We start from the raw sequence: 10308 nt of genomic DNA on the forward strand, positions 1-10308 counted from the left end.
TGAACTGGAAAAGTCCTTTTCCACCCAGCTACTCTCATTGGATGCATGACCTGTTGCAGTTTATTCAAATAGAAAAAATTAGATTTACAATGATTGGCAGAACAGAACAATTTCATATGATTTGGCAACCTTTTCTTTTGCATTTAAAAAAAATAATTTTCCTATAATTAACCATTTATGTAACCACTCCTTTGAATTTGACCCTAGCTGTTTTTGTCCTCTCTCTCATCCCTGTTTGTTTAAGAAACTGAGTAGATAAGAAATAAATACAATAAAAAGTTCTCCTTTTCTCCTTAGTAATATTTACAGTTTTTGCTGTATTTTATTTATATCGCTACCATACTGTACATGCATACTACATTAATATTATTTTTACTTGTATTATTGTGTAATATATTGGTCACTGATTCTTGAGAGTCGGGACAAAACACTTTTTAAAAAACTTTTTTTTTAAACACACACTATATCAGTTAGAGTTACATGTTTCTGCAGAGAAAGGTCTTAGCTATTTAACCATGTAAAGGAACAGGTTCTAAATAAAAACACATTTTTAACAAATAAACATGTTTCCCTTCAGAACTGGATTTGTGTCAACTCCGTCAGACACACTAAAAAGTATACAATTTTAATTCTTCAAATCCAACAAGAATCTAAAGTTCTGAAGTGTATTGTAATAGTGTTTAGTTACTCTGATATGTAAAAAAAAATCCAATATATAAACTTAAGTTGTGGTTTCACACTATTCTGAAAACTCAGGTTTCTAAATATTTGCATTTTCAAACTTAAATTTTAATTTCAATATTGTAAAAACAAATTCCTTAAATAAATAAAACATAAGAGGATGTAGATCAGATGGTCCTTTATTACAAAAACTGAAGGAAGAATATTTTTTCCCCCAAAAAAATTAACATAAACATTCATACATCCAACGCTGTTGATGAAGATCTAACGGTGTTGACGAAGATCTAACGGTGTTGACGAAGATCTAACGGTGTTGACGAAGATCTAACGGTGTTGACGAAGATCTGACGCTGTTGACGAAGATCTAACGCTGTTGACGAAGATCTGACGGTGTTGACGAAGATCTGACGGTGTTGACGAAGATCTAACGGTGTTGACGAAGATCTGACGCTGTTGACGAAGATCTGACGGTGTTGACGAAGATCTGACGGTGTTGACGAAGATCTAACGGTGTTGACGAAGATCTGACGGTGTTGACGAAGATCTGACGCTGTTGACGAAGATCTGACGGTGTTGACGAAGATCTGACGGTGTTGACGAAGATCTGACGGTGTTGACGAAGATCTGACGGTGTTGACGAAGATCTGACGGTGTTGACGAAGATCTGACGGTGTTGACGAAGATCTAACGGTGTTGACGAAGATCTGACGGTGTTGACGAAGATCTGACGCTGTTGACGAAGATCTGACGGTGTTGACGAAGATCTGACGGTGTTGACGAAGATCTGACGGTGTTGACGAAGATCTAACGGTGTTGACGAAGATCTGACGGTGTTGACGAAGATCTGACGCTGTTGACGAAGATCTGACGGTGTTGACGAAGATCTGACGGTGTTGACGAAGATCTGACGGTGTTGACGAAGATCTGACGGTGTTGACGAAGATCTGACGGTGTTGACGAAGATCTAACGGTGTTGACAAAAAATGTTTGAATGTTTTACCTCAGATTTGTGAAATGTTCACCTGGTTGTCATAATATGTTCTGACAATAAAACCACAATTAACGCTCTGTTTTCTACAACTTTCACTTAGGAGCAAAAATCTGCCTTTAAACTTGAAAGAAATAAAGATTTGACATTTATCGTGATAATTATTGATATCGACTGATATAAAAAAAATGTATCGTGATAATTTTTTTTGGCCATATCGCTCAGTCCTACACTGGCTTCTCATTTCTCTATCTCTGTCTCTACATATATAAATATATATATTAAAGTGCTGGCAAAGTTACACGTTACACAATAATAAGCAGACCACTGCCTGCCCAATATCTAGCCTACAAGTCAGATGCGTACGGTTAAATAATGTAATGCATGCTATGTATGAGCATTTATGTGTAAATAAAACCCTGAAATAACAGTTTAACCCTTCACTATATTCACAAATAAGTTTAAGTTTAAAGCTTTATTGATCCCCATGGGGTAATTAATTTAAGCTTACATAGTGCCTCACATAAAACACTTGACATATACAATTTAAACACATAGAACAAGAGAAAAAAAAAATAATAAAAAAAAATAAAATAATAAAGTCACCTACGTGTGTTACATAACCGTATTGCTTCAGGCACAAAAGTAAATTTATAACGATTTGTAGAGCATTTAATTGCTCTTAAACGTCGCCCCAGGGGCATCCACTCAAAGTCCAAGTGCAGCGGGTGAGTACTATCTCCTAATAATATATATATAAATATAAAATAATATTATATTCGCACATTAAGAGGATGGATTTGTCAACTGCGTCAGCTTACAGGTCAACTCCGTCAGACATAGAACCTGACGGAGTTGACGTCTGACGGAGTTGACGTAAGGGCAAGTATTTTCCCGCCAAAACATGTATTGTACACTGCAGCTAGGTAGTTTTTCCTCAGTTGCTAGCTGTCCCAATAACCTCACTAAAATGCTTAAATTCAATCCACTATGGTTTAAAAAAAGTATCTGAACAGAAAGATGGTAGCCTATTGACATGGTGCAGCTGTGACCACAGGAATATTGACATTTTTTGTCTAAAATATAAAAAAATGTAAAATGTACCAGAGCATGTGTGGTAGTGCTGCATTCACCACAGGCAGGGAGATGAAAAGGGGTCCTCAGGGATATAGCTGACCATGCTATTTCCTGATTTAAGGAGCTTTATGAAAAAAATCTGAGGAGTTGACAGAAACTGAGGACACAACTTTAATAGGCAGATTTTTATGGAAAATAATAATAGTTTGATGTTCACTTCATGCATTGTTTTTTATATTTATACCCCTTATTTTTTATTTGATATGTTTTCACAATTGTAGAGCTTTTTTAAAGTTTTTTGGGATGGTTAATATTGTGACCTCTTGCTGAGGACAAGTGCAATAACATGGACCTTCTAACCACAGGCCATACATTTAAACAAATTTTCCCCAAAAAGATAAAAAAGTTTATTCTAAAAATCAGATAGGTATATACCATTCCTTTAGATTTAACTTTGTAAGTATGTCAATCATGATGAATTTCTTAATTTTTGCTATAAATTAGACTTTTCTATGTGGGACATGTTTTGTCCCGACTCTCAAGAATCAGTGTAGTATGTTTTGAAGCAAGCATTTATAATCCTTCTCTTTTTTCTTTTCTTTTCCCTTTTTTGTTGAATCAGAGAGTAAGTAATTCCTCTGCTTAACTTCATCTGTATGATTTTGGTCAATATGTCGAAACAAACACTGTATTGTTTTTCTTTTATTATCTCTCTGATTGGTAAAAACACCAATAAAAAAAGAGTTCAACTTAACTAACATGAGCAATACATGTGCTACTGTATTTGTTATAGTTAGTGTTGAAATTAACATGAACAAAGCTTAATAAATGATGTGTAAGTGCAGTTCATTATTAGTTCATGCTAACTAAAGTAGTTCATGTTAACTAATGAACCTTATTGTAAAGTGTTACCGGAAAAACCGAATGACTTCCTTTATTATGAAGGAAAAAAAAGAGTAGCGAAACTCGAGAGCATGTGGATGTGAATTTGAGAACTTGTACAATATTCGTGGTTTGCATCTGAACATTTACACTCACAGCTCCAATGTGAAACCCGGTCAAATAAAAATTTGAAGTTGAATGTTGAGATTTGCACTCGCAGACAATAGTCACAAATGTGTAAAATGCCACTCACGGAAATACAATGACAGACACAAACTTGTAATATATATTTGCATTTATCTTTCATTCATATTCGCAGTACAACCTCAATTAGGCACTTGCAACTTCTCAAATCTGTCACTGCAATTTCAAATTTCGTTGTTCAACTTGCTAAGTATTCTGATGAATTATTTTGTCATTTTGCCTCCACGTCCCCCCGATTGCCCGCGAGCTTCTCCTCCTGTCCATACGGTAATCTCTCTACTGTGCGACAGAGAGTCGCGAGGTTATGACGCAATCGTTAGCCTAGTTTTACAAAAACTGCTTCTACGGGGCCATAACGTAAGATACAAGGTAATGGAGCCTTTTATACATTGTCGTGTTTCTTTAGAAATAAATAATGGACAAATGGAGTCTTTAAACGCCTCAGATGTGAAGTTATTCACTGTCAAAATGAATGGGAGTCAATGGGATGCTAACAGCAGGTGATGGTCCGCTAACCAATGGCGGCGCCCGGGGAAGCTTCAGATCTTTTCGAAACATTGGGAATGTTCCGTCCGCCGGCATTTTGTCAGTCAAAAATAGTCGATCTGAATTTTAGTATTGTTTCTTATATGAGGATCCTTTTTCAAATAATTAATTAATAATTAGTTACATTTATATAGCGCTTTTTCTGAGATCTCAAAGCGCTATACATATGGAAGGGGGGAATCTCCTCAACCACCACCAATGTGCAGCATCCACCTGGATGATGCGACGGCAGCCATATTGCGCCAGAACGCCCACCACACACCAGCTTACTGGTGGAGAGGAGACAGTGATGAAGCCAATCAGTATATGGGGATGATTAGGAGGCCATGATGGACAGAGGCCAAGGGGCAGATTTGGCCAGGATGCCGGGGTTACACCCCTACTCTTTTTCGAAGGACATCCTGGGATTTTTAATGACCACAGAGAGTCAGGACCTCGGTTTAACGTCTCATCCGAAGGACGGTGCTCTTTTGGCAGTATAGTGTCCCCATCACTATACTGGGGCGTTAGGACCCACACAGACCACAGGGTGAGCACCCCCTGCTGGCCTCACTAACACCTCTTCCAGCAGCAACCTGGTTTTCTCAGGAGGTCTCCCATCCAGGTACTAACCAGACTCAGCCCTGCTTAGCTTCAGTGGGCAACCAGTCTTGGGCTACAGGGTGATATGGCTGCTACAAGGTCAATATTGATTTACACTAACGACAAAACAACAAATTATCCGTGAATTTGGGTAGCCTCGGGTAGATTAACAAAAAGACCCATATAGGTTGCATTTTGGCGAGAGTTACGCTTTAAATTTATTACTATGCTATTAAATATTTTTCATATTGGGCAGATTAACATTAGAAATTACGGAAGAGGATTAGGGCCAAGCAATAATAAAAAAAATAAAACAATCTCGAGATTAAAGTCATTATAATGCGAGATTAAACTCGTTCAATTTCGAGAAAAAAAGTCTAAAAACAATCTTGAGAATAAACTCATTAAATATCGAGAATAAAGTCATTGTGTTTCGAGAAAAAACTCGTTAAATTTAAAAAAAAAAAAACTCGAAATACAATCTTGAGAATTAACTCATTAAATTTCGAGAATAAAGTTGTTGTGTTTCGAGAAAAAACTCATTAAATTTCGAGAAAAAAAGTCGAAGTAATCGTGAGAATAAACTCATTAAATATCGAGAATAAAGTTGTTGTGTTTCGAGAAAAAACTCATTAAATTTCGAGAAAAAAAAAAAAAACTCGAAATACAATCTTGAGAATAAACTCATTAAATTTCGAGAATAAAGTTGTTGTGTTTCGAGAAAAAACTCATTAAATTTCGAGAAAAAAAGTCGAAGTAATCGTGAGAATAAACTCATTAAATATCGAGAAAAAAAAAAAAACTCGAAATACAATCTTGAGAATAAACTCATTAAATTTCGAGAATAAAGTCATTGTGTTTCGAGAAAAAACTCGTTAAATTAAAATCCAGTCCAATTTGCGCTTTTGTCCAACATGAAATTCATGGAGGTTTCGTGGTTTCCCAGGATACCATAAGACGCATTATTAAACTTGTTGATCCTCAAGGTGTGGAATTTCGACGAAGGAGAGTAGGCTACACTTGCGCTGGCCCAAATGCACTCTGGCATATGGACAGCTATGATAAATTAAAACCGTACGGCATTGCCATTATATGACTGTATAGAATGTCACAGTCGTTACATTCTGTGGATGGAGGCCTACACAACCAACAACGATTAATAATGCGTCTTATGGTATCCTGGAAACCATGAAACCTCGATGAGGTTGATATCAGTAGGCTATGCAATGAACACTGATCGAATGCGTTATTCTCTACATTTCATTTTGACTTAATTCTCGAAATTGAATGAGTTTATTCTCAAGATTGTATTTCGACTTTTTTTCTAGAAATTTAACGAGTTTAATCTCGCATTATAATGACTTTAATCTCGAGATGGTTTTATTTTTTTATTATTGCTTGGCCCTAATCCTCTTCCGTAAGAAATAGATTAATGGATTATTAGTTATTATTATTAGCCATCAAGACCGTTAATTATACTGACTTTTCAAAAATCAGCTATAGCTACATCATGTTTCTTGATTAGAGCCCCTATGGAGAACACAGAGCAACATGATGTACGTCTCTGTACCTCCCAGAGATCCTGCGCACAGAGACACACAGGTACAAGAAGGACAAGGCCTGGTCTACAATAGCAGACTCACTGAATTGCTCTCGAGATCTTAAATTCAGGGTTATGTAGAGGTCAGTGAGGGAGAGATGCACCTGGATTCAGGTGAAACACAAGGCCAGAAACAAAGATGAGAAATAACAGAGCTTGATGAACTCGTAGAAGGAATAACAGAGAAAGAAAGAGCAGCTGAGGAACACAAAGAGAGTGATGAGAGTATGAGGAAGTTAGAGACGGACAGGGCCAAAGCAGAAGAGGCAAGAAGAGGGCCATGGAGAGGTTAGCCAGACCAACAGAGGCTTAGTGAAGAGGGAGAGAACTGGGAGGAGGAGGAGTGGGAATGACACCGTTGAGTTTTTGAGGGAGAGAAGCCAGACTGAGAGGGTTCTGGGAAAAGGAAAAAAACACAGGTTGAAGAGGAGCAAAGGCAGCACAGACTCAAAAGCAGATGAGTGACATGATGCAACTAATGCAGCAACAGGGCAAGCGTTATTTAGCCTCATTGAAAGTTTGTCAAAGAAATTATTATTTTATTCTTTTGCAAATTAAAAACATTCATAAAACATTTCAATGTATAAATCCTTCTATTAATATTAAAATATAAATCTGTCAAAATTAAATATCATATTTCTAATAAAAAATTTTGTTAGTAGCCTATACATTATGTACATTGTTGTTATTATAAAATGTTTCGTTCTTTTTAAATACAATTCTGTTTTATATTGTGTGTTTGTATACTATGTTATTTTTACTTAAATTTGTATTTATTTATTTATACATAGGCCTACATAGCACAGTGTAGTTGTGTGCATGTATGCGTTACCTTATGAAAAATAGTGTGTCTAAGTTAAAAAACTGCGATGTCTCCAGTATCACCGGTGTCACCATAGACAGGGTCTTTACATTGTGTTTATTGCCTACAGTGAGGCCTGTCCAGTTATGCACTTGCGACTCCTCAAACGTCACAGAATCCGCTGGGAGAGCAATCATTTTGGTTTGCATAAATGGTATGAATTATGGTCTATGTTCTACTTTTTAGGTCGGTGTGATTTGCACTTGCCAAACTTGCTGTGCAGGTTATGTCTGGCACATTGGACACCTGACATGACCTAATAAGCAGTGGGTATTGGCCAGCATCTGTGAATGCTGACACACGTAGATGTCTTCAGCTCATTTGAAGACATGAAAACTGTGGCACCAGGTCTAGCGAGACAAGGTTTTCTGCGGATGTCGGAGAGGAGGACCTGTCTCTCTGGAAGGGTAAGATCAGTGTAGATCAAAGTTGCCTCAAGTAGAGATGAGAGAATATTAGTGTAGCTATATTTCATTTTACTCTTTACTAATCGGATGTACAGGCTGGGAAAATACATGGAGACGTTTTCCGAAGAAGCTTCATGGAGTACACATTCTGCCAGTACCAGTGTGAACCAAAGGAAAGACACCGAAACACCCAAACCATGTCCTAGATATGGGCAAACACAGGCATTATTGAAGTAATGACAGCAGCAGCAGTTCATGGAATTTGATGAGAGGTTCTTCTAATCATATAATCGGTTTGAAATGTGTATGCAGTGGTGGCCAAAATCATTAGAACGGTTAGATTTTTTAATGTTTTAAAAGAAGACTTCCGGTCTCCAAGGATTTATTTGATCCAAAATACAGCAAAAACAGTAATATTGTGAAATATTAAAACTGTTTTCTATTTGAATTAAATGTAATTTATTCCTGTGAATGTTCAGCATCATTACTCCAGTCTTCAGTGTCACATGATCCTTCACAAATCACAATAATATGAGGATTTCGATGCTCAAGAAACATTTATATATGCATTTGGCAGAAGCTTTCATCTGAAGTGCACTTACAGGGACGATCCCCCTGGAGTACAGTGCCTTCACTGCCTTGCTCACGGACACACTGTCATTTATTATTATTATCAATGTTGAAAACAGTTGTGTCATTTTTTTTTTAGGATTATAATAATAATAAATGTTTCTGGACTCACTTTACAGTTTCACATTACACAAAGTAAGAGTATAGTTTTGTGGGGCTTACAACTTATTTTCAGTACTCTTCCTATAGCTCCTTTTATGCTTACCTTTTTCAAGAGGAACTGGGGAGACTGCTGGAGGTCTTCTGGGGAGCGGGGTCTTTCCCCCAGGTTCTGGGATAGATGCTGTGGTTGTGCTGAGGGTGCTAAAAGGGACATTAGCCGCGTTTCCAGTACCCTTCAAATTGAGCAAATTGAAATTGCGAATTGAAAATACGCCCAATGGAAACACGTCAATTTCGCGAAAACTTCCATTTATCGCAAAAAAGTTTTTACGCTCGCATGAGGAGGTTTTTCAGGCAATTCGAGAAAGGAATATTTCGCAAAACTGCAATGGAAACAGTTTTTGTGCATTTACAGTCACCTGACGTAGAAGACGCGGTGTGTTTGGACAGAATACGAGACAGAGCTCTTTATTAAATTCATACAAGACAAAAGAATTACAGAAATACTGGATTCTAAACCTCAAATAAATGCCACAATCAAGAAACTGAAACACCCAGAAACTCCTCATATGTGCCGCTCACAGTATAAGGGTCTTTCCTCGCCATTAATGCTTGAATAACACGCCTACGTCTCCTTCCATTAACAATAATAACGTCTAGTGCAGTGGCTGGGATATATATAAACTTACCAACGTCCGTTGCCAAGATTTTTGGCGGAGGTGGACAGTAACAAAGTACATTTACTTGAGGACTGTACTTAAGTACACTTTTCGAGTATCTGTACTTTACTTGAGTATTATTTTTTTCTGGAAACTTTTTACTTTAACTTCACTACATTTTAAAGACAAATATCGTACTTTTTACTATGATTTTGGTTGCAGGGGTTGCATTTTGGTTGGAAATGAAAGTCGGATTGATGTCAGAAACTGACTGATGTTGGTACAATACAACCACAATACAACGTCTGTCCAACGTAGGAGATTAATGTCAATCTGGCGTTGGATATGACATCAACCTGATTTTCATTTTCAACGTTGGGTTTGGTCTTCTAAATGCGAATTTTGTCATTGTTTTGGTGCACACTAGCTTATAGATAACAGTAAGGCTAACGTATTCATACTAAAAGCCAAAAAAAACTATAAATAGGGCACTCTTTGAGGGAACAGCCATTTGGGTGTCCGAAACCATTGTGGACGTTATTGAGTGACTTATTCAATCTCACATTCAATCCCACTGGAACTGTTGTAGAAATACATGTGATATTGATATGAGGGTAGGCAGAGATTCAGAGGCATAATACTGTAAGTATTACACACAACAATGCAACAATAATAAAACAAAGCATTGACATTTACTTTTGATACTTAAGTACTTTTAAAAACAAGTACTTCTGTACTTTTACTTAAGTAAAAATCATTCTTTACAACTTTACAACGGAGTAATATTTGACCAGTAGTATCTGTACTTTCACTCAAGTAAGGAAGTTGTGTACTTTGTCCACCTCTGATTTTTGGGATGACTTATCGTGAGAGGAAAAAATTACGTTTTAGTCGCATAACATCGGTTAATGGAAACGATTTCACAATAGTTTTTTATCGATATATAGAAGAAGAAAAAAAAAAATTCGCTAAAGTTTTGCACAAATCTTTAATGGAAACGCGCCTACTGACTGTCCAATTGGGGACTTCGTTGGTCCAATAAGTGCTGCTGGGGGTCCCGCTGGAGCTGTTGTGGGATTGAGCAGGGC

This window comes from Rutilus rutilus (assembly GCF_951802725.1).
Source record: "Rutilus rutilus genome assembly, chromosome: 9".
NCBI lineage: Eukaryota > Metazoa > Chordata > Actinopteri > Cypriniformes > Leuciscidae > Rutilus > Rutilus rutilus.